The following is a 24,521-nucleotide window of genomic DNA, read 5'->3' as shown; positions in this document are numbered from 1 at the left end:
TCCCATGGACGGAGGAGCCTGGTAGGCTGCAGTCCATGGGGTCGTGAAGAGTCGGACACAACTGAGCGGCTTCACTTTCACTTTTCACTTTCACACTTTGGAGAAGGAAATGGCAACCCACTCCAGTGTTCTTGCCTGGAGAATCCCAGGAATGGGGAAGCCTGGTGGGCTGCCATCTATAGGGTCGCAAAGAGTCGGACACAACTGGAGCAACTTAGCAGTACCAGCAGCAGCAGCAGCAGAAGTCATGGTTCCCAGAGAGAGGGAGGGGTCCCCGGCTTTGGACTAGAGAGTCACCTGATAATCACATAGGTTATCCAGTGATTCCCAGCAACATCCAGTGACACCCAGTAATAGCCAATAATGTCAGGCAAGTCCCCGAGGAATCCACATGTAACTGAATTGTCTAGAGTAGAAGCCTCTTATGATTAATTTCTTGGGAGCTTTGAAGACAGCCCTAAAGGAGCATTAGAGACAGGCTTGCAGTCAGATATTCAGAAGTATGAGTACACCTGGGTCCCTCTCCTTTCAGAGAGCCTCCCTAGGAGCATACTTGGGAAAAGAAGATCAGGGCTTCCTCACAGGTTCATGAATGGGTTATACAGGTGTTCAGGGAGGGGACCTTGCTCCCTGAGCCTGAGGGCAGCTGGGTGGGGTCTGTGGCAGCCAGAGAGAACCTCCAGCAAAAAGCAGCCTTTTCCAGATCTCCTCATTAGGTTGCTGCTGCTGCTCCTAAGTTGCTCAGTCATGTCCAACTCTTCGAGACCCCATGGACTGCAGCCTACCAGGCTCCTCCATCTGTGGGATTTTCCAGGCAAAAGTACTGGAGTGGGGTGCCATCCCCTTCTCCCCTCATTAGGTTACCCTCATGAAAAACTCGACAAGCATCTGAATGGAAGAAGGGAGGGTATGGGAAGCCAGATGAGTCTTATTTTGATGCTGCTGACTTATGCATGAATGGATCAATGTGTGAATGTTCTGGATTTTATTTAGATTTCCTTACATAATTCTCTATAGAACTGTATTGTTTCTCTTTTCCATGGCCAGTTAAATTGGCCATCAGATCTTACTATAAGGAAAAACTCACCTGGAAGAGTGTCACCTGGCTAAGTGAAGATACTTGAGCAGAAGTGCTGAGTCAGTTTAGAGCTGGTCCTCACTCAGGCGGGCACTCTCCCTTGCTGGGCTGAAGGGCTATTGTGCCCAACAAAGAAAACATCTTCTTCTCTCATACTATTTGCCCTTGAGGTATAACTAACATACTGTTGAATCTTCCCAAGAATCCTTCTTCCCACCCACCTCCCTTGATGGTACCATATGCTTTCATCTTAGAAAGAAATGCTGGGTTTTTTTTTCTTTCCCTTTGTTCCTTTGTTCACTGCAGGGCAGTGTCAGACAGCACGTCTATCCAGGGAGTGAGACTCAAGGAGACTGTAGGGGAGAGGCATTGTTTCTGGCAGGAAGCCATGCTTGCTGAGCTCGTGGTCTACCTGGGTCCTCCGTCGTGGCCTTGGGCAGGCCACTTGACCTGGGCCTCAGAGGGATTCAGTCATTAATGTAGAGCGGCTGGTGGCTTAGGGTGAGCTATTCTGATACCCAAAGAGAAAAGAAGCCTTGTGATTACCCAGAACGGATGCTGTGACAGGCTCATGCGGAACTCCTCAACTCAGAATAGGAAGTTTCTCACTTCTTTGTCTGAGTTTTCTCTGGTGTTTGCGTCAGAAGCAAATACAGGCAAAGTCACACTGGTTCCTCCAGTCTTACTAGCGTTGGCTCTGGGGGCAAAACAGTGACAATTCCCGATTTTCATCTCAAAACCAGTGTGCCGACTGCTTGTCTTCCCGCTGCTGGGAGGCAGGCTAGTGGGGGGGGCAGGATGCTAAAGGGTCTTTTGTGTTTATCACCTCTTGCTTTTTATGATAACTTTATGTGGCCTTTCCCAGCTACTGAACTCGTACAGATCAGGACAAGGTCTCTTTGCTTCTACTTTTCTCCTTTATAACAGCAAGCAGATTCTCCTGAGACCGGAAACATTTGTTTTCTCAGCCCACTAACTCCAACTACAGTACATTTCCTCCTTATCATCACTATTTAGTCTGTAATTATTCCAGTCTACTAACTCCCACAGAGGTTGGGGATAGCCGTGGCTAAATTGCATAAATCGCTGATTTTGGGTCCTTCATTGTCATTAATAAACGCAGGATATGGGAGTCCCTAGAGGTCCAGCTCCTCAAATTTGATGAATGCTTATGTTTACCATCCAGGGACAGAAACAGAAGCTATTGGCAAGGACTTTGCCATGAAAATCAGAAGTTTCATTTAATCTATCACGATTGCAGGTTCTGTTTATTCTCTTGTTGTCAAATGGCTAATGATAAGCTGATTTCACTAAGTTATGAGAATGACATCTAAAACAATGAAGAAGTGAAATTCTATTCAGGTACAATCCACCTCTTTCCAAAGTTATAGATCACCAGATCTCAAGTTACCCTGATGTTTGGCTCTACAGAGAATTGAAAGGAATCAACCTAAAACACAGTTGCTAAAAATTGCCCCTCCCACAATATGTTCATTTAACCTTATATATGAAAGTTGGTTCATTGAATGGCCAGTGAGCATCACCAATTGTTGGTGGCAGCAAAGGGGATGAGGTGACCTTTGGAGTTTTCCCTCAGTCTCAATTAGAAATCACACTGGCCTGCAGAGGTGACTAAGCTCTGTATGATTAGATGTGCATATGTAGAAGTTCTAGAAGGAGTGCTCAACAGTCATCTTCATCATCAGCCAGTCAACACACAAATTGCATTAAAGCCCTGGATACAGAGAACAAGGAAGTCAAGAGCTACACAACACCCTGGATGCTTTAGAAGCATTTATCCTGCAGGAAGCTGTGTACTTTTCTTGTGGGTCTTAAGGGAACTCATTGGCTAGAAATCTAGCTGTTTTGGATATTAGGGACATTGTAGTACACGATGGCAGGGGCCTGGGCTGTTGCTTGGCTTTACATTGGTGATCTATAGTGGGAAGAAGGTAGCCTAGGGAGCCCCTGTAGGGCTCCATAGAAGTCATTTACATACGGTCTTTAGAAGTGTCCCTCTCTCACCAGCCCTTGGGGACAAGACAGATGGCAAACAGAGAAGGCTCAGGGAACCCCAACATCTGGCCAAATGGTTCCACATAAGGAAAGAAAGTTAAATCTCTTTGATTCGAGTAGGTACACACTCCTCCAGGACCTCTATCCTCTCTGCTTCAGGAACAATGCTCTTAAAGTTTCAGAGAGATTTTTGAACCCATTCAAAATCCAAGAATAGCTATCTCGGTAGAAAGAACTTATTAATCAGAGATTTACATAAGTGAAGCAAGTCAGTACGAGAAGAGACTCTGGGAGGAAGAAATGGGATAAAGAGAAAAGGGAGAGAATAAATAAATAGTTCAAATAAGAGTTTGACTTTATTTCCCATCGTGTACTTTTCCTAAACCAAGATTTTTATATATTGCATCTATCGATATGAACTGGTTAAAAAATAAAGGAGAAGAGATCCTTAAATAAATAGTAAAGCTAATAGAGACCCAGGGACAGATCCTTCTCTCAAATGCACAGCTTGCTGCTCCACATATAGTATCTTGAAAAATCTTTACTGCCTTCAAAGATACAGCCCTTGGCACTAAGCACCATGCCTCCAAGTTTAGAATGTGGACCTCCATATTTATGTTCCCCAGATGGTGGAATTTATAAATGCACCATGGGGTGCTATTGAAATTAATAATTTAATTCATTTCCGTGATTGTGCCGTGATTGCTAGTCATTATGGCAGTAGCAGTTAGCAGAGTCTCTCAGTTCTGGGATGTAGCTGAAGGGTAATCTCAGTGAGAGTAATTCCTCTGTCATCCTATTTCAAATGCAGTCAGTCCCTTCTGAATGGGGAATAGCCAAAAGTTTCTGGAATGGAAATGAAGGCAGCATCAACCTAGTTAGATGAAAATGGCTTCAATTTATGCGATTTCAGAAGTTTGAAAGCAGTCCTCTAAGGACCAGTGAAATGATCTGTGATTGTTTAGCTTGGAGAAGGAACAGATACGAAGAGACCCCAAGCACTGTCTCCAAACACACAAATCTCTCACTCTCTGTCTGTGGACAATCTACGTCCAAATGCTTGAGAATTAACTGCACTTTTACTTTCTATTCCCACTTGCCTGCTTAGCAAGGGAATATACTGGCAGCTGGACTACGTGACTTTTGAAGTCCCTTCCAGAGATTCTCAGAGATTCCCCGAGTCAACGGTGGGGTGGAGGGAATAGTGGAATAACAGCTCTGTATTTCCTCAAGGGAAGTCCTTACTTCTCTCAGCCTAATGATCTGGAAGCCTAAATGGGCAAGGGGGAACATTATTGGGCACAGGCACACATAAATCTGGCCAATGTAAGCCCACTGGAATTTTGAACCCAGGAGGCTGTATGTAACTGCCTTGGATTTATAAAGTAGCTCTTTTTCTTTGAGAAACTTAAATCCATTTCCATATTCCCCTCATTATCCTCAAAGGTTTTGTTAATCACAGAAGTAAGGCCTGACTTCGAGATCCTCATTCAATAGCTAAAGGAAATAATCCCTCAAAACATGGGATATAGATTCCGCTACCTTAACTCCTCGCGTTGGCTCCATCCATTTGATTTGGCCTTTGGACGACTCTATTTCTGCCCAATCAGCAGAGCCTGGATGAATGGGAAAAAAAAGGCAAAATGATTTCTTACATCATTTCCATGGGCAATAACCCCGCAGGGGGCCCAAGCTCAGACTCTGCCCTCCACTGCATCCAAGAGCGGGAAGGGTCAGCTGGGAAACAGAAAGCAGATGAACACGGCTACTCCCAGCTCCCAAGAGGAGGACTGGAAACCAGCAACTCCATAAAGACCAGACCCCTCTTCTCCTTCACTTCACACTCGTGTCTCATGTGGGCCAAGGAGCTCTCAGGAGAGACCCAGGACACAGAAACATAACCCCCCTTTTGTCCCAACCTGGTTTCAAGGAAAATTTCAAAAAGACTTTGGGTTTGGGAAAATGGCAACAAAAATTTGCCCTATAGTTATTGCTTTTCAGCAACTACCCAGTAAATGTCTCTGAGGAGCTAAGCACGTGGTGACTACAAGCAGGACATCCCAGAAATTGTTCTGAGAGGCAGTGGTGAGCATTCCACGCTAAATGTCCAGGACTCCTTCTTTACCTCCCTGAGCGTCTCACCTCTTGCTTTCCTGACAGTTTGGACCTCTTCAGTAGTACCTCTCACACTGTGTTTAGACTGCAGGCTCTGAGAGAGTGTGCCTGTGCAGCCCCATAGCTGTCCCCATGACACCAGCACAGGGATTTCACGTAGGGGAACGTTGGGAGATGCGACTGAATCGGATTCATCTGATTAGTGGAAACAGTAGGTACCACTGAAGGGCAGGTGGTAGAATTTGCTCTGTAATAAATCCCCTACATAGTGAATTCCATTCCAAGAGTTCATTCCTAAGCCTAATTTGTTCATAAGTCCAACAAAATTAGCGTAGGTACCCAACTAATGCAATCAACTATGTAGGACTTTACTGAAATAGGTTTATAATATTTTTCACATGAATAATACATAAAAAACAAACACAAAAATTAAAGGAAACTTTTAACCTTACAGTACAGTACCTTGAAAAGTTACAGTAGTACAGTACAACAGCTGACATACGGGGCAAGAAGAGTTACTGACTGGAGGAGAGGAGGTGGGAGACGGTAGAGCTGAAGGAGAATCAGCAATGGGAGACGGAGGGCAAGCTGCAATTTCACTCATGCCCGACATTGATGAGTGCATGTTCTCATCCTTGAAAACTCACAACTTGAGTGCATGTTCTCATCCTTGAAAACTCACAACTTGAAGATTTGTATGCAGGGGACTTAATGTATTTTTTTTTTTTTTTGGTCATGAAAAGAAGAGGTAAGGAGAACCCAAACTCCTTAAGTATACTGCACCTTACTTATGTGACAAAAGAGAATGAAGTTAAGGTGGCATTCTTAGAGATGCAGGATCTGCTCTACTTAACAACACTGAGGCCACTGAGGGATGAGGGGGAGACTTGGAGCCACTGGTTTTGTCTTCTCTTCCCATTGCTCTCATGCAGTCATGGCTGCTGTCGGTGACATTTCACAGGTCATTGATTCCTCTTGAAAACGCTTTCCAGTGACCTGGCAAAAGCACGTAGAAGACAGACCCTTGGACGAAAAGTCCAGTGAATCAGGTCCTAATTCCAGCACTTTCCCCAACCTGCCGTGTGAACTTGGGCAAATCTTGAGTTGCCCTTGTTTTCAGTCTCCTCTTTAAGAGTACCATCATGGAAGGAGAGTGGGCCTGGGGGTTAAACGACCATGAGTTTAAACACCACGGCTTGCTTTTATAAGTTATGTGACTGAGCAAGTTAATTCTCTCTTAGTCTCTAGTTCTTCATTTCTAACACGAGGATAGCATATCCTAATATAAAACTTTAAGGGCTTGCCTCATAGCTCAGTTGGTAAAGAATCTGCCTGCAATGTAGGAGACCCCAGTTCAATTCCTGGGTCAGGAAGATTTGCTGAAGAAGGGATAGGCTACCCACTCCAGTATTCTTGGGCTTCCCTTGTGGCTCACAAGAATCTGCCTGCAATGTGGGAGACCTGGGTTCGATCCCTGGGTTGGGAAGTTTCCCTGGAGAAGGGAAAGGCTACCCACTCCAGCATTCTAGCCTGGAGAATTCCATGGACTGTATAGGCCATGGGGTTGCAAAGAGTTGGACACGACTGAGCGACTTTCACTTTCAGGGAGGAGCTTTGCTGCTGCTGCTGCTGCTGCTGCTGCTGCTGCTAAGTCGCTTCAGTCGTGTCCGACTCTGTGCGACCCCATAGATGGCAACTTACCAGGCTCCCCTGTCCCTGGGACTCTCCAGGCAAGAACACGAAGTGGGTTGCCATTTCCTTCTCCAATGCATGAAAGTGAAAAGAGAAAGTGAAGTTGCTCAGTCATGTCCGACTCTTCGTGACCCCATAGACTGCAGCCTACCAGGCTCCTCTGTCCATGGGATTTTCCAGGCAAGAGTATTGGAGTGGGGCGCCATTGCCTTCTCTGGGAGGAGCTTTAAATGAGCTCATACATGTAAAACACTTAGCCAAATACCTGCATAAACTAGGCAGCCATATATGTTATTTGCTTCATTTCTATAAAATGTGTGTTATAGGCTGAATGTTTATATTCCCTGCAAAATTCATACATGGAAATCTAATGCCCAATGTGATGGCATTAGGAGGTGGAGCTTTGGGAGGTAATTAGGTCACAAGAGTGGAGGACTCACGAATGGAGTTAGTGCCCTTATAAAAGAGCCTCCAGAAAGTTCCCTCACTCCTTCTACCCTGTGAGGACATGCTGAAGAAGTCAGCCCTCTGCAACCTGGAAGAAAACTTCACTAGAACCCAACCATGCTGGCACACTGATCCTGGATTTTCAGCTTCCAGAATCTTGAGCAAAATAAGTTTCTATTGTTTGTAAGCCACCAGGTCTGGGCAGTTTTGTTATAGCAGAATAAGACAATGGGGTTTCATCTCCTCCTTGTCAAGTTGTTCTAAGGATCAATCTGGATTATAAACAATAAAGTTCCTGAAAACTGAAAAACACCTTGCATTTGTATTCTCATGGGAACAAGAGAAGCAGCACATAAATACTGGGTTGGTGAGGAAGTTTCATAGTCTTATGGAAAAACCCAAATAAACTTTCTGGCCAATCCAGTATCTAGATACTATTGTATTATACTCCAATATCCAAAGAAAAGTATCTAGTGTTTTCAAAGTATTTTTAAAACAAGTTTTAAGATGGAAACCAACATGAATTGTTTTTTATTATAAGAAGCCATTTGTAGGGGTGTGTAGGGAGAGGAAAGGAAACCCCAAGTGTGATAAGATGTGGAATGATGACAGAAGTGGCTCTAATTTACACCCAGATCCTGGCTCATCTGTAAAGTGAGTTCCAATCCAAACTAAACGTGTCAGAATAGGGAGATTGTTCCAACTTCAGTCAATCTTGAGTGCTTCATGCTCACTGAAGACCATATGAAGATGGGTAATGGCTAGAGGTCTTTTTTAGAAATTCCTGCTGAGGGTGCCAGGCATCTAAAAACACCTTGGCCACTCTACTTCAGTAGCACAACTCTTTCCAAACTCTGATGCAGGGAGCACTTTTCCACAGAAAGTTTATAGTGCTCTGGAGTCAGCTATGTTTAGGAAAATCTTCACCCCTGTCTCAGATATTCATAGCAAATATTGGTAGAGTAAAGCTTCTGAGAGGTCTTGCAGAATGAAGCGCATTTGTTTAACTCGGAATTTCCCCAACTAATTAGACCGTAAGACTTTCCCCCTTTCCTCTGCAAAGTCACAATTCATAGCTGCTAGAACAATGTTCTGTACAAATATAAATGCAATGAGAGATCTGTCCCCCCACCATGGACCCCACTCTGCTGTACCATGGCCACAGACAGTCTGCCACAGAGCAAGGTTGGTGAGAAACAGCTTCAAGATCTTTGCTGGAAAACTGTGCATATTCTCCCATCAGTGTTGTAGAAACAGGATGTCACTTGGAGGAGCAGAGGTTATAGATGTATATTTCAATATAGCAAATATTCACCACGACATAGCCACTGCAGAGGGTCTTGGGCAAGGGACACATATGTAGTCCCATCCAGTGCCAGGGAACGTTTCATTCTCAGATGGAGACACAAGCAAAGAGGGATATGCAGAGGGAGAAACCCGAGGCACTGCCCTCATTCCGGAACGATACAGCAAATGCACTGAAGGTCAACCCACACCCCCTGCTCTCCCTCCCCTGCTCAAAGCTGTTTCAGATCCAAAGAACAGAGCTAAACTTACCATTGAGAGAAATCTGGCATCTTAAAGGTGGTTATACAGTTTTCTAAATTCACTCTCTGAACATGGTTCTAGCAGAAGTTTAATCAAGTAGTAAAAAATCATATAGGGTAATGGACACAGGTTTCACATCCTTTTTTCCCAGTGCCCTGTGCACACGCACACACACACACACACACACACTTATTCTTTTATTTATTTTCCTCCACTATTCAGATTCATTGGCATCATCCTTTCCTCCCAGCGATGATCTACTCCATTGTCTTCTTGCCACAATCCAAGACAATTGTTTCTTATCCACAGTGTGCCAGGCACTGACTTAGAGTCATCCGTTCTCGGGGTCATCTTAGAGCACAGTCATCTTGGACTCTGCCTTCATGCCCAGTATTTAACTGATCACAAAATGCCATCGTTTCTACCTCTGAAATATCACACATTATTACTAGCTCTACCTCCTTACTGTCCTCCCACACTCCTTCTTCAGGTCTTCATCATTTCTCACCCAGAAAAATGCAGTCGCCGGATGTATCTTCCTGCCTCCAGCATCATCCCCTTCCACACTTGGGCAGCCAAAGATCTGATCATGAACTAATGATGTTCTGCATTATCTACAGAAAATGGCCTCAACGTTAGACAGCAAAATGAAGAGCCCTTCACAGTCTGGCCCCTCATTACCTTTACAATCCAAGTTTTTCAGAGCACCTGTCATCTCCCTTACCTCCATCATATCTCCCCCAGCAACAATTGAGTCTCATTCATTATTCTTAGTATATAATGCTGCTGCTGCTGCTGCTAAGTCGCTTCAGTCATGTCCGACTCTGTGCGACCCCATAGACAGTAGCCCACCAAGCTCCCTCCATCCCTGGGATTCTCCAGGCAAGAACACTGGCGTGGGTTGCCATTTCCTTCTCCAATGCATGAAAGTGAAAAGTGAAAGTGAAGTCGCTCAGTTGTGTCTGACTCTTAGTGACCCCATGGACTGCAGCCCACCAGGCTCCTCCATCCATGGGATTTTCCAGGCAAGAGTTTGAGTATATAATGCTAGGTCTGGCACAAAGCAGGTGCTTAACAAATGTATGTCAAATGATATGTGGCATAGATGTACAGATGAAAAAGTAAACGTATTAGTGTACTACTGCAGCTGTAAAAATTTACCACAAATTTAGTGGTTTGAAACAACACAGAGTTATTATATTCTAGCTCTAGAAGTCAGAAGTCTAAAGTGGGTCAACAGATTGCATTCTGAGGCTTCCAAGGAAGACCCTGTTTCCTTGTCTCCTCCAGCTTCCAGAGGTCTGCGTTCCTTGACTTACAGCCCCTTCCTCTCTCTTCACATCACTCTAAACTCTGCTTGTTGCTGCTGCTAAGTCTCTTCAGTCGTGCCCGACTCTGTGCGACCCTATGGACTGTAGCCCACCAGGCTCCTCTGTGCGTGGGATTCTCCAGGCAAGAATACTATAGTGGGTTGCCATTTCCTTCTCCAAAACTCTGCTTCCATCATCCTATATCCTTCTTTCTAGATCTCTGACTATAACACTCCTGCACCCTTCTTATAAAGACCTCTGTGATTATATCATAAAGCCTCTCTGGATAATCATAATAATCTCCCCATCTCCAATGCTACAATTCAATCATATGCAAAGTTCCTCTTAACATGTAAGGTAACAATATCCATCAGTTTTGGAGATGAGGATGTGAATGTCTTGGGGTGGGAGTCATTATTCGGCTTTCAACAGTGAATCAATAGATTAAAAAAAAAAAAAAACAAGGAGTATCATAGTAGTATAAGCTGCCAGGGAAAGTTATACAAAGGGAAATCTAAACTCTGCCTAGAAATCAAGGAAAAGTTTCAGCAAGAGACTGGTGCTTGAATTGAGTTTGAAACATACACAGGAGTTTTAAAGGGACAAAGGAAGGCAGCCCTTCCAAGTGGAAGAAACAGCATAACCAAAAGCATGGGGACAGGGCTGGGGCCTGATACGATGGAAGCATAGGTTTCAAGCTCAGAGGACGATGAAAGGGAGAGTGGACTGGAGGGCAAGGTCTTACATGCCACGCTAAAGGATTTTGGAATTTAATCTGAGGTATGTGTGAAATCACTTGGGAAGCAAGTTGGGGATATGACACAGTTATGTTCTAGAACAGTACTATCCAATAGAACTTTCAGCAGTGAGGCAAATACTCTGGATCTACAGTCTTCAATGGGCCACCATGAGCCACACGGACTGCTGAGCACTTAAAATGTAGCCAGGGTAACTGAGGAGCTAGATTTTCCAGTTTTATTTAGTTTTAATTTATTTAAACGTAAATAGCTCTACGTGGCTAGTGGCTACCATATTGAACGACACTGTTCTGGGACGATCATCTGGAGGAGGGATGGAAGGTGATTTGTAGATAATTTATGAGAAACTAAGGGCAGGGAACCCAGAAGGCACCTGCCCAGATGATATGTGAACACTACCTGAACTCAAACCCAGGCAGCAGTGATGACAGTTGGTAGAGAGATTAGACAGAGAAGGCGATGGCACCCACTCCAGCACTCTTGCCTGGAAAATCCCATGGGTGGAGGAGCCTGGTAGGCTGCAGTCCATGGGGTCGCTAAGAGTCGCACACAACTGAGCGACTTCCCTTTCACTTTTCACTTTCACGCATTGGAGAAGGAAATGGCAACCCACTCCAGTGTTCTTGCCTGGAGAATCCCAGGGACAGGGGAGCCTGGTGGGCTTCCATCTATGGGGTCGCACAGAGTCGGACACAACTGAAGTGACTTAGCAGCAGCAGCAGCAGCAGAGAGGTTAGAGAGGGTTGCCGTGCTAGGAGGATTTGATTGATTGAACGTAGGTAAGTCAAGTCTAGGATGAATCTCGGTTTCTTACTTGGGTGGCTGGATGGTGATATTCACCCAGCAAAAGGAGTAGAGTTTAAAAGTTAAGATGATAATTTTAATTTAAGGTTGTTATTAAATGGAGACATTCTGACATGAATGTTGAGAGCTCATGAGGGGCAGATCTGGGCTGAAAGTGCTGCTCTGGATACTATCGGCACACAGGTGAGGGTTGAACCCCTGGGTGTGGATGGTTTTGCTCAGGAGGAGTAAATAGCCTAGAAAAGCTGAAGGCATAAGACAGATCCTCAGGGAGCACCAGCATAGGCTGAGAAGAATGGATTCACGAGCTCTGAGGAAAACTAGGAGAAAGAGGGGCTTGGACTCTGAAGGAGGAAGAAGTCAAGAAGCAAATGATGGAGTTTTCTCATAGAAGTCAAGTGTAATAGTGACAGAAAAGTTGTCAGGGGATTTGAGACACATAACTTAGCAAGAGCAGTTCCAGCAGAGTGCAGATGGGAGTCTAGGGGCAATTGGAAGCTGGAGGAGTCATGAGTAATTGTGAGGAAAAGGGCAAGGGCCTTGTTGTAGACCATAAGCATTAATTCTTGTCTCAATGAGCTTGACTGAGAGAAAAAGAGAAGGCAACCGAGGGTAAAGGGGATACAAAGGAAAAGATGGGTGAGCTTGGCTCCCATTTACATGCAGAAGACACAGAGCCTAAAGATTGAGGGGATGCTAAAAACACTGGAGAGGGAAAAAGGGGCTGGGTAACACTGCCTGGTGTCCCAGCCAAGCAGTCTGTGCTTTAGTTCTCCATAAGATAAAAGCATAACATGTATGGATGTGAGAGTTGGACTGTGAAGAAGGCTGAGCACTGAAGAATCGATGCTTTTGAACTGTGGTGTTGGAGAAGACTCTTGAGAGTCCCTTGGACTGCAAGGAGATCCAACCAGTCCATTCTGAAGGAGATCAGTCCTGGGATTTCTTTGGAGGGAATGATGCTGAAGCTGAAACTCCAGTACTTTGGCCACCTCCTGCAAAGAGTTGACTCATTGGAAAAGACTCAGATGCTGAGAGGGATTGGGGGCAGGAGGATAAGGGGACAACAGAGGATGAGATGGCTGGATGGCATCACTGACTCGCTGGATGTGAGTCTGAGTGAACTCCGGGAGTTGGTGATTGACAGGGAGGCCTGGCGTGCTGCGATTCATGGGGTCGCAAAGAGACGGACATGACTGAGCGACTGAACTGAACTGATGATAAAAGCACACAAAAACACAGATGTGTAGATTGTGTTTTAAAAATCTCACTTGAAAAAATAATTAATGTGCATAACTAGTACAGTCTAATGTAAAATATAAGGTATAACATAGATTTTTATCAGTGTGCTTTCCCCGTCAGGCCATGTTTGGTCCACAAATTTAATTAAAGAGCGTCTGGTATTTCTGTCAAAACCTCTGACACATCAGAAATGTGTCTCTGATAGAGCAAGGTCTCTGCATCTCAGAGAATATGCTCCTTGCCATTTGGGGCGCTACGGTCTGAAGGACCTTCTTTCCAGAGGCTTCAGAGGAGACTTTATGGGAGCAAAGGGCCAAAAGTGTAAGATCACGCTCAACTTGCCCCTCAGGTTCCCCACTGCCCCACTACCGCTACCCTCCACACACTCTCTCTCACACACACACACACACACACACACACTTATACAGATGCAACTGTTTTACATAAGGATAGCAGTCTTAGTCTGTTCTGGCTACGAAAAATACCATAGATGGGGTGACTTACGGATGACAGCAAATGATTTCTTCCAGTTCTGGTGACTGGCTGGCCTCCTGATTCATACACGGCTGTCCTCTGCACATACACAGCAGAAGGGTCTCTCTGGAGCCCAGGAGCCGCAACTACAGAAGCCCGCTCACCCTGGAGCCTGTGCTCCGCAACAAGCGAAGCCACTGCAATGAGAAGCCCGCGCACCTCAACGAGAGAGGAGGTCCCATCCGCCACAACTAGAGAAAAGCCTGTGCAGCCACAAAGACCCAGCACAGCCAATAAAATTAAAAAAATAAATAACAGAGTCACAGGAACTGATAAGAAGAAAAAGTCAGGGAGAAAGAGAAGATGGAAATGCAGAAAATACAGTGGTGCCTGCAGGAAGGAGATGGAAAGTGATACTCATGACACTTGAGGGGAAAGAAGGTGAGGAGGAGGCTGCAGAAAAGGCCAATGCAACTGTGTGCTGCTGTTCCCTGAAACCTTCTCATATCCTTACATCATCGGCCTGTGCGTGCTCATTCAATTGAGTCTGACTCTTTGTGATGCCATGGATTATATAGCCCACCAGGCTCCTCTGTCCATGGGATTCTCCATGCAAGAATATTGGAGTGGGTTGCCATTTCCTTCTCCAGAGGATCTTCCCGACCCAGGGATTGAACCCAGGTCTCCTGCATTGCAAGTGGATTCTTTACCAATAAGCCAGCAGGCTTAGTTATCAGCAGGCCATAGTCCCAGTCAAATGCTGGGGTTGAAAATCTGTTCAGTGCTAATGGGACTTTAGTGGGAGATTTCTTTCGTGGCACTCCAAATGGTGCCTGCCTCAGTTCAGTTCAGTCACTCAGTCATGTCCAACTCTTTGCAACCCCATGGACTGCAGCATACCAGGCTTCCCTGTCCATCACCAACTCCCGGAGCCCGCTAAACTCATGTCCATCGAGTCGGTGATACCATCCGACCATCTTATCCTCTGTCGTCCCCTTCTCCTCCTGTCTTCAATCTTTCCCAGCATCAGGGTCTTTTCCAATGAGTCATTTCTTTGCATCAGGTGGCCATCAGCTTCAGCATCAGTCCATCCAATGAATATTTAGGACTGATTTCCTTTAGGATGGACTGGTTGGATTTCCTTGCAGTCCAAAGGACTCTCAAGAGTCTTCTCCAACACCACAGTTCAAAAGCACCAATGTGCCTGGCCAGGTGCCTGCCTGGCCCTGTCTATTTATTAATGCCTGTTGGTTAACACTGAAAGAAAAGACAGAGGACCTTGCAAATGGCATAGCCAACGTGTCTTCCTGAGCCTCCAAGGAAGAGAAAACTTCCAAAATAGCTCAGATCTTTCTCTACAAAAAGCTAGCCAATAAGAGAGAAAGAAGAAACTTCAAGCTGGAAGAGAAATTTTAGGTTACTTATTTTCAGATAAGGAATATGTGGCTCAGAGATGCATTATTAATGAATGGCCCAAAGAAATAAAAGAGAGACCAGGTCTCCCGACTCCCACCTCACTCCCTTTCCATCTTCTTGGAGGTTGTCAGAGTGGGTTCCCTGGAGGCATCCTGGAGAAAAGAGTGGAAGAAAGCCCAGTCCAGTGAGCAGACTCTGATTTCCCAACCCCTTCAACCACATTCAAACATAGTCATTCCTTGTTGTCTCCCCTAAACACACACACACACACACACACACATGACTTCTGCACAATATTTCATTTGAAGCAAATTTCTGTTCCTAAAACTAAGTTTAAAAAACACTGCCTTATACCATACTTCTATTTATTTATGTTTTATGTACAGCAAGAAACTAGGCCTTGTTTTAAAGACTTATTGCCAAATACAGAAGGCTTTTTTTTTTCAGTATGAATATGATATGGAACTGATGAGGGTGAGTGGAAAGTGAATTTATGCAGCAAGATTCGCATGTTGCAGATATACGGTTCACAGAAGCGTGTTTAACAGTAGTTCTCAAACTTCTTTGTACATCGAGATCACCTGGAGAGCTTGTTAAAGTACACATCTCAGGCTCCACACCAGCATCTCTGATGCAGAAAGGAGGGAGTGGAGACCAAGAATTTTCAACAAGTTTCTAAGATGCGGCCGATGCTGCTGGTCCAGAGGCCACACTTTGTAGAACACCGACACTGAAGAGAAGCTGCTTCTAGAGGAGGTGCTCACTTCCATCTAGATGCTTCCAACTGAACTTCCAGTGCGCAGCAAGAACTTCTTTCTGAGGTAGTATTAATTCAATTGGCGAAAATAATGTCTGAGACTTTTTAAGGTACGGGAAAATGCTTATGTTATAATGTCGAATAAAAAAGAATATGATTTCAATGAGAAAAGAGAATAGGAAAGAAAGTGAAATTTGCTAATTAATTTCCTTGCTGCACAAAGCAAACTTTATTTGATCTCTAGACATTATGTAGATACAGTAGTTGGTGATTGGTGTGGGAATAAATGCTTATATCTATATGTGTATCAGAGCTATTCATCCATTTAAAAACTATTCATAAACATTGGGGTCTGAGGTGGAAATAAATTTCTATTTATATGCATACGAGTGTCATATGCACTCATTCCTTCCACAAATATTTATAAATGCCTACCAGATGCCAGGCACCATGCCAGGCACTGGGGAAAAGACACATGTTCATTGCCTGCAGTCCTGTTAAAGAAACAGGAAGTGAGATAAGAGCTAATCGAAGTGTATGGAAAATTCTATGGAGAGGGAACCATTTGGTTTGACAGATACTGAGGTCCATTTTGGACAATTTAAGTTTGGGTTTGTGGAATATCCAGGGAGAGAGATCAAGTAGAAAACTGGAACATGCAGAACTCATGAGGGAAACCTGGGTTGGAGGTGTAGATCAATGACTAACCATAGGCAGAAATGATTTCTCTGTGAATATAAGTGAAGTATGAGGAAAAGAATACCATCTAGATGAGGAGAAACCAGTAAAGAAGACGCAGAGGCTCACTGTGGGCTAATGGAAAGGTGGTAGAGATAAAACATAAAATTAAGGATATATTAATATTCCTTTTATTAAACAGCAGTGATTTGTTTGCTTGAAATCAGATTCTTTTAGTAATTTTGTCAGTATAGCTTGCAGGAAAGAGATGATATGCTGAATTACTCATAATATGTCTTATACTTCCTGGTGAAATCAAACCTTATGTTTTCATATAAGTTACGGTATCTTACTTAAGTGAAGAAAAGATTGTCCTCACAAACATAATACTAAAACCCTAGTTAATCATCTTTCTAGGGACTTCCCTGGTGGTCTGGGGGCTAGGACATGGTACTTTCACTGCTATGGGCCTAAGTTCGATCCCTGATTGGGGAACTAAGAATCCATAAGCTGTACAATGTGCCAAACGTAATAACGATAATTTTTCTAATGGTTTTCTCCTTAAGGCCATTAGCTTTTGCTCATTTAGTCATATTTGTTGTTGTTCAGTCACCAAGTCATGTCCGACTCCGCAAGCCCATGGGCTGCAGCATGCCAGGCTTCCCTGTCCTTCACTATGTCCCAGGGTTTGCTCAGATTCATGTCCACTGGTTGGTGATGCCATCTAACCATCTTATCTTCTGCATAAATACATAGTATTGGTCACATGCAAAAACAAGTCAATTTTCATCTGTCTAAGGGGCTAACGGATTTGTAATGTAGTCTCACAGAGGCACATGTACACACACACATAAACACAATCTTTTCCCTACTTCCTACGACCTCATCTCTCTTTGTATTTAAAGATACATTTGCAAAGCTTAGAGTGTCATGCCTCTAGTTATAGTTGTCATGAGATTTTAAAACTTTAAGTCAAAGTCGTTTCTCCATCTGTAGTGTGTTTTGTGTTTCAGTCGCTCAGTTGTGTCCGTGTCTGACTCTTTGTGACCCCATGGACTGTAGCCCACCAGGCTCCTCTGTCCATGGAATTCTCCAGGCAAGAATACCGGAGTGGGTTGCCATTCCCTTCTCCAGGGGATCTTCCAGACCCAGGAATCTAACTGGGTCTCCTACATTGCAAGCATATTCTTTACTGTCAGCCACCAGGGAAGCCAGGTTAATATTCAATTCAATGTGCATTTAATAAGCTCTTTTGTTCATGTTGATACAATAGCAGGTTAGGTGACTGTTTCTACACTCATTGAACACAAGTTGGCTGTCTAGTTATTTATATATGTTAAAGTATATATGTGTATTTAAAATGCATAGATGATGTTGTCTTTGTTATTTTGTTACATATATGGCTTCCAGATTATCAGGATTATCATTCTGGTCAACATATACAACATGTATACGTTGTACGTGTGTGATATTGTGTGCATAAGAATTATTGTGGTAAAAGTCACATAATGTAAAAACACAATATTTTAACCATATTTAACTGTACAATTCAGTGGCGCTAAGTACATTCACATTGCTTGGCAACTCTCACTATCACCCATCTCTTGAATTATTCACCTTCCTAAACTGAAACCCTGTCCCCACTAAATGTGAACTCCCCCTCCCCCGCCCCCCAACTCTGACCACCTCCCACCTGCCACCCCGGCATCTGCCAGTGCACTCTCCAACTCTATGAATTTGACTATCCTAGGTACCTCGTATAAGTATCTTGACTGTGGTAGTACTTACACAATTCTGCATTTGTCAAAACTACAGAACTCTACAGCCCCAAATTTACTATGTGTCAAATTTAAAATAAACTTTAGAAATTTAAATGCTGAATCTGTAATAGTTGCTACTTCAAAGGATATTGTTTCAAATACATTCAGCTTGTCACTTTATGGCCAAACCACTGACACACATACTCACTTCTCCTTATAGAACTTCCACATAAAGTTTTTTACTTGCTCATAATCTTACTCCAGGGAAGTTCAGTTGACTTTCCCAAGATACAATGGAAGGTGGCTGTTCAACTCTTTTTGCCTTCGGTGCCTCAAATTTCTACTTGTTCATTAAGAGAATTCTCCAGAGACAGAGACAGCACTTTGAGAACAATATTCACACCCACTGCTGAAGAGGGAAAAGGGAGAGATGAGAGTTCAACTCTGGGAAACAATTTAGTGCCCACATGCATTACTTACCAACTAACCAAGGAGCACGTGCTGGAAGAGAAGCAATTACAAATGGAGACAAATATGGCCCAGAGTATTTGGGGATTAAGACTTGTGCTCAAGTCTCCCACCCCTGCTTCTGTGTACACTGGACTCCAAGTACATGTCTTGTCATCCACTCTGTTACCTCATGGCCGCTACTTGCGGGTGAAGGATGCTGGTGTTCACGGAACAGCATGCTGATGCATTTTTTCCTGCCATTGTATGTAACATGTTTTCTAATTCTTTTGCTCTATTCAGCATTTGACCCCAACGATAGGGGATTATGGTATTAACTCTCTACCCAGCACACATTCTTTACAGACTCTCACTAAATACTGTAAGCCTGCTGCAGAGAGGAATAAAAGTGAAAGCATACCGTCTGGTCTTAAGCTGAGCACACAGAGGGTCGTGATCCAATTGGAAGGGAAGCAGAATTTTTAAAAAGAAAGAGGTTTGACCAAATTTTAATCCTTGTCATTTTCATTTCTCTTACCCTGTGGATTTGGGTGATTTTATTTACACTGTCAGCTTGAGCCTAGGGATTGGAAATCAGGCTTTTATGGAGATTATTAAAAGTACATAGAGTACACTAAAGGTTGGGCTAACTGATATATGCTGCTAAAAATATGAATGTGAATGCCCTGGTATTAGATGCCACTGGCGTACATTTCATCCTCCTTAGAAGGTTATTCTTGGGAGCTGGAGCTGCTGCGATGGTAATGAGATGCAGGCTGTCAGGATATTTCTAATAGGTAGTGAATGACCATGGATGGGAATGAATTAGAATTACTCAGATGAAAAGGTAGCTCTTTATACCAGTAATTCCAATGCAAAGCAATTCCACCACCCTTCTCCTAAAAGAGAGGGTATTGTAAATTGGGGGCGGGAGTGGAGGGAGGAGGAGGCCAGGGTTAAAGCCTCAAGGATTTATTGATGGCTTGGATGGGTTGTGATGTCCTCCAGGTCTCTAGGCTGGGTATTGTTGGCCTGAGCTTCTCTACTGTCCAGATGCATGAGTAGTGACTTGGTTAGGTGCTGTCATATAGTCCTAGATGACAAAGAGAAAGCTCTAGACCTCAGTCACGGCCTTTTAAGATCTCAGCAGATAAAAGTGAAGTGATTTACCCAATCTCAAAATACTAGGAGCAGACACGCTTTGATGAATCAGGTTTAGGATCTCAAAGACATGGAAATACCACGTTACAAAGTAGCTGACTATGCAGGACTTGTGTCCTTGCGAGGTTATAGATTATGATAATCTTAATAGGCTTAAGAGGGTTTTAAAGAGATTCCTGGATCACAGTTCTATACTGGACCACCACGAGAAAATGGGTATTTTAGGGACTTATTTCCAGTTATGAATGCCAGTAGCATCTACACCCTTGCTGCATGGCCTTGCTGGGTGTCACCGATAGGTCAAGAGTTATTGCTGTGCTGGAGTTTTCAAGTGCAATCCACTCCTGGAAACGAGGAGGAAGACATATAGCCGGAAACAACTGACCATGGGTTTATTTAACCTGGTGCTCTCATATCCCAAGACCTGGGCAATGACGTTCAGTCATGGACTGAGCTTTATATAGCTTTGTCATGTCCTAGATGCCTATGTATAGAAATGTGCTATCCTGCCATAGAAAGATATGCTAAGCGCCAGTGTGCTATCCAGGCCACAGAGAAAGGACCGCCGTGAAAGGTGGACCTTCAGTGCCTTCACCGATGGAAGCCTTAGCTCTGAACCACTTCTCCCAATTCACTTACATTCTACATCCTGACGTGTTCCTATCAGAACAATCCTAAAAAAGGACTTTTTGAACCAAATGTGACGAAGATGACAGGGCAGGAGGATGATTTCACTCCTTTCAAGAAAAATACAGAGCTTTCCCAGCTTTGTGAACTAGTCTTCAGTTTAGAATAGTGTATTGTTCAAGGTGATCAACGCAGCTGCTATAAAACACAATTTCCAAATATAAGTGCTATCCCCAATACAAAGTTATTACTTACTCAGAAATGTCTGCTGTCATCGTGCACGTGTGACAGTTTCATCTTAGAGTCCTTTGCTTGCAGCTATTTAGATGGGAGAAAATGTAAAGAAGACACTTGAGATTGTAACACATTTGGCCTTAAAGTAACAGTCATCACTTCTGCTCCTGTTCCATTGGCCAGCCCTTGGGATCACATGGCCATTTAACTTCAGGGTGGCCCGGAAGAGACTTCCCACATGTCCAAGAAGAGACTCAAAAGTGATGATCACTAAAAGTTTTACCATAGTCTGAACTTGTGAACATCAAATATTCATTTTACTTTCCTCTTTTTTTTTTTTTTTTTTGTACTACAAAATTTTATTCTTTATTTGTAAAAGTTGTATAGATTTAAGGTATACAATGTGAAGTTTTAATACACATGTACATCATGAAATGATTATGACACTCAAGCTAATGAACATGTCCATTACCTCACATAATTATGTAAATACTTACTAGTTTTAAAAAGTGAAAGAATAACTTTACAGTGGAAAAGCACAGTAGCGGCAACCTCATTCACAGGATCAAAGTGAACCCCAAATGGGACAAACTGCTATTATAGATCACACTCGCCTCACCCCACAGAGGACAATGCAAAGTCCCATCCAGCCACCACCACCACCATATCAATGTCCAGAACACCTGAGGAGGGCAGCATCTTCTCCATCAGTCTGATGTAGGACCGCTAGGTAGGCTCTACATGCAGGACCTATGTAGGTAGCCTACATATTAAAAAGACAAGTATTATCTGCACCCTACTTCCCCATCATCACAATCCGTTTATAATAATGGGGAAAATACAGGAAAATAATCTTGTTTGTGTAGGAAAATAATAGGTAACACTCCGCATCGTGGTCCACGGCCATGCTGAGCCCCTCTGAGTCAGCATGTACAGCCCATACCTTCTGGGCATGGTGGCTATGTGTGTGGAATAGCTCTAGGAAGGACTCCATTGTTTGTTCTTCTTCTTGGACACATGTGAAGCTGGCTTAGTGGGGACATCCTTCCTTCCGAACAGTACACCTGCAAAAGCTTGACTTCCACTCAGTCTGGAATGGGTTGGCAACTGGAGAATTGCTTTAAATCTTGAACAGGCAAGAATGTTTCAAGTTCAAGCCCCTGCTTTCTTTGTCAATGCAATTCTAAACTTAGAAAACATATGATATATTTGCTTCAGTCAGGACCTCGTGCCAGTGACCACACTCAGAGTTATTTTCTAAACCTTATTATCAAATTACCTTTTTTTTCTTTTTCTTTTTGCTTCTTCCCCTCCATGCCTTTTTCTCTCTCAAAATAATTACCTAAATGCATTGAAGCTATCAGAAACAATAGGTGAGAAGGCCATACTGCTGATTTTATTTTTGCCTCTAACAACTTCATTCACATGTCACATGAGAACTTTTACTAGATATTTGTCACCAAAAGACTTTCTTTTGATAGCATGTCTTACTGTTGGACATGCTTATTTTTTTCTAATCCTACAGCCCTAACTTTTGGACTCTGTATTCTATTTTTGACCGTGTGGATCACAATAAACTGTGGAAAATTCTGAAAGAGATGGGAATACCAGACCATCTGACCTGCCTCTTGAGAAACCTATATGCAGGTCAGGAAGCAACAGTTAGAACTGGACATGGAACAACAGACTGGAAATAGGAAATAGGAGTATAGGAGTATTCCTATTAGCAATAGCAATAGAGTATACGTCAAGGTTGTATATTGTCACCCTGCTTATTTAACTGCTATGCAGAGTACATCATGAGAAACGCTGGGCTGGAAGAAACACAAGCTGGAATCAAGATTGCCGGGAGAAATATCAATAACCTCAGATATGCAGATGACACCACCCTTATGGCAGAAAGTGAAGAGGAACTAAGAAGCCTCTTGACGAAAGTAAAAGAGGAGAGTGAAAAAGTTGGCTTAAAGCTCAACATTCAGAAAACTAAGATCATGGCATCTGGTCCCATCACTTCATGGGAAATAGATGGGGAAACAGTGGAAACAGTGTCAGACTTTATTTTGGGGGGCTCCAAAATCACTGCAGATGGTGATTGCAGCCATGAAATTAAAAGACACTTACTCCTTGGAAGGAAAGTTATGACCAACCTAGATAGCATATTCAAAAGCAGAGACATTACTTTGCCAACAAAGGTCTGTCTAGTCAAGGCTATGGTTTTTCCAGTGGTCATGTATGGATGTGAGAGTTGGACTGTGAAGAAGGCTGAGCGCCGAAGAATTGATGCTTTTGAACTGTGGTGTTGGAGAAGACTCTTGAGAGTCCCTTGGACTGCAAGGAGATCCAACCAGTCCATTCTGAAGGAGATCAGCCCTGGGATTTCTTTGGAAGGAATGATGCTAAGGCTGAAACTCCAGTACTTTGGCCACCTCATGTGAAGAGTTGACTCATTGGAAAAGACTCTGATGCTGGGAGGGATTGGGGGCAGGAGGAGAAGGGGACGACAGGGGATGAGATGGCTGGATGGCATCACCGACTCGATGGACGTGAGTCTGAGTGAACTCTGGGAGTTGGTGATGGACAGGGAGGCCTGGCATGCTGTGATTTATGGGGTTGCAAAGAGTCAGACACAACTGAGCGACTGAACTGAACTGAACTGATTCTATTTTTGCTAGCAAACTCATGAATTCTTTCCTGAGTCATCATACAGTCTAGATAAGCCCAAAACACTGCTAGGATTCTGTTTTCTAAACACTTACCCTCGTGATAAAAACTGTGATGTGACTACCTTCTAATCAATAGGAGGCAATAACTCTACCAAATTTGTCACAGCATAAACTGAATTTCCACCTTTCCAGATTCTGGTATTAGCTTCTTTTCAGCCTGTTGCTGAACTCCGAAATGAGTGATAACACACTTAAGCTAGTGTAGCAGTCAAAGAATGCAATTTAGCTATGTCAGTACCCCACTTCCAGTACCAATTTCTGTATCAGAGCAATACATACCAGTTGCTATAATGACAATCTCCATGGTCTCACACCACTAGGTTTATTTCTCCCTCGTGTCACTGTCCAGTGAAAGTCTGGCAGCTCTCTTTGGAGGCTCTCTTCCAAGTGGATATTCAGGAACCCAAACTCCTTCCCTTTCATGATGTTGCAATCACAGACCAGCGGCATCTAAACTCACTGTGGACGGGAAAGCAAAAGCCAGAACATGCTTCTAAGGGGCAGAACTAGAGGTGGCTTATATCCCTCAGTCCTAACTGTTTTGGCCAGAGCCCCGTCACATGACCCCAACCCAACAAGGAGGAAATGAAGTGATCCTGTGTGCTCAGGAACAGGAAATGGGGTGGGACTGAGGAGCTCATGGCTCTCAATCCTGTATTAGAAAGTATCATTCACCTCATTCTTCACTACTGACTGGCCAAACTGAGAAGGGATGACCTATGTTTTCTTAATCACCAATTAGATTGTTGGATAATAATGACATTTCATTTTTATATTAAAAATGCAGATTAAAGATTTTAATTTATGAGAAATTTAGGGCAAGTACAATATTTCACCACTTAAACAAGATAAAATGGAAATACTGAGAGATTCCAAGGGAGCTGCTAAGAATCATCGCACAAGCCACCAGATCTCTGGCTTTGTAAAATAACTGTCTCTGACCAAATCTTTACAACGCAGGCAAAACAGTGTGCGAACTGGCCATAGATGTTAAGCACGACCATGCAGGTCCCCACAGTGCCGACGGCTCAGTCTAAGTAGCTGACTATCTGTGTACTCTAGGCAGACTCAACAGTCACCCAACTCCCTCTCCTCTGAAAGGCACAACTCAGCCCAGGGAGAGAGAGGACCTGACCCACCGCAAGTAGGAATCAGCACAGGAGTTCAGTGGAAAGAACACAGGTGCTGAGTGAACCTAGGGTCTTCCATCGGTTGTGTGTCCCGAGCAAGTAAC

The 24,521-nt window shown here is 43.7% G+C and overlaps 1 long non-coding RNA gene across 2 annotated transcripts; it reads right to left on the bottom strand.

The window, feature by feature from the left end:
• Window positions 1-1,435: 1,435 nt before the first annotated feature.
• LOC113906888 lies at window positions 1,436-23,848 on the bottom strand. 2 transcript variants are annotated; one of them, XR_003515017.1, is made up of 4 exons: window positions 23,567-23,848; window positions 20,586-20,648; window positions 4,637-4,710; window positions 1,436-1,775 (listed from the first exon to the last, which is right to left on the bottom strand). It is a non-coding gene; the product is annotated as an uncharacterized LOC113906888 (long non-coding RNA). The 2 variants fall into 2 exon arrangements; XR_003515016.1 differs by lacking the exons at window positions 1,436-1,775; window positions 4,637-4,710 and adding an exon at window positions 18,043-18,504.
• Window positions 23,849-24,521: the final 673 nt, after the last annotated feature.

This window comes from Bos indicus x Bos taurus, chromosome 16 (genome assembly GCF_003369695.1).
Source record: "Bos indicus x Bos taurus breed Angus x Brahman F1 hybrid chromosome 16, Bos_hybrid_MaternalHap_v2.0, whole genome shotgun sequence".
NCBI classification, from domain to species: Eukaryota; Metazoa; Chordata; class Mammalia; order Artiodactyla; family Bovidae; genus Bos; species Bos indicus x Bos taurus.
This window is presented reverse-complemented; position numbering and strand designations above follow the sequence as displayed.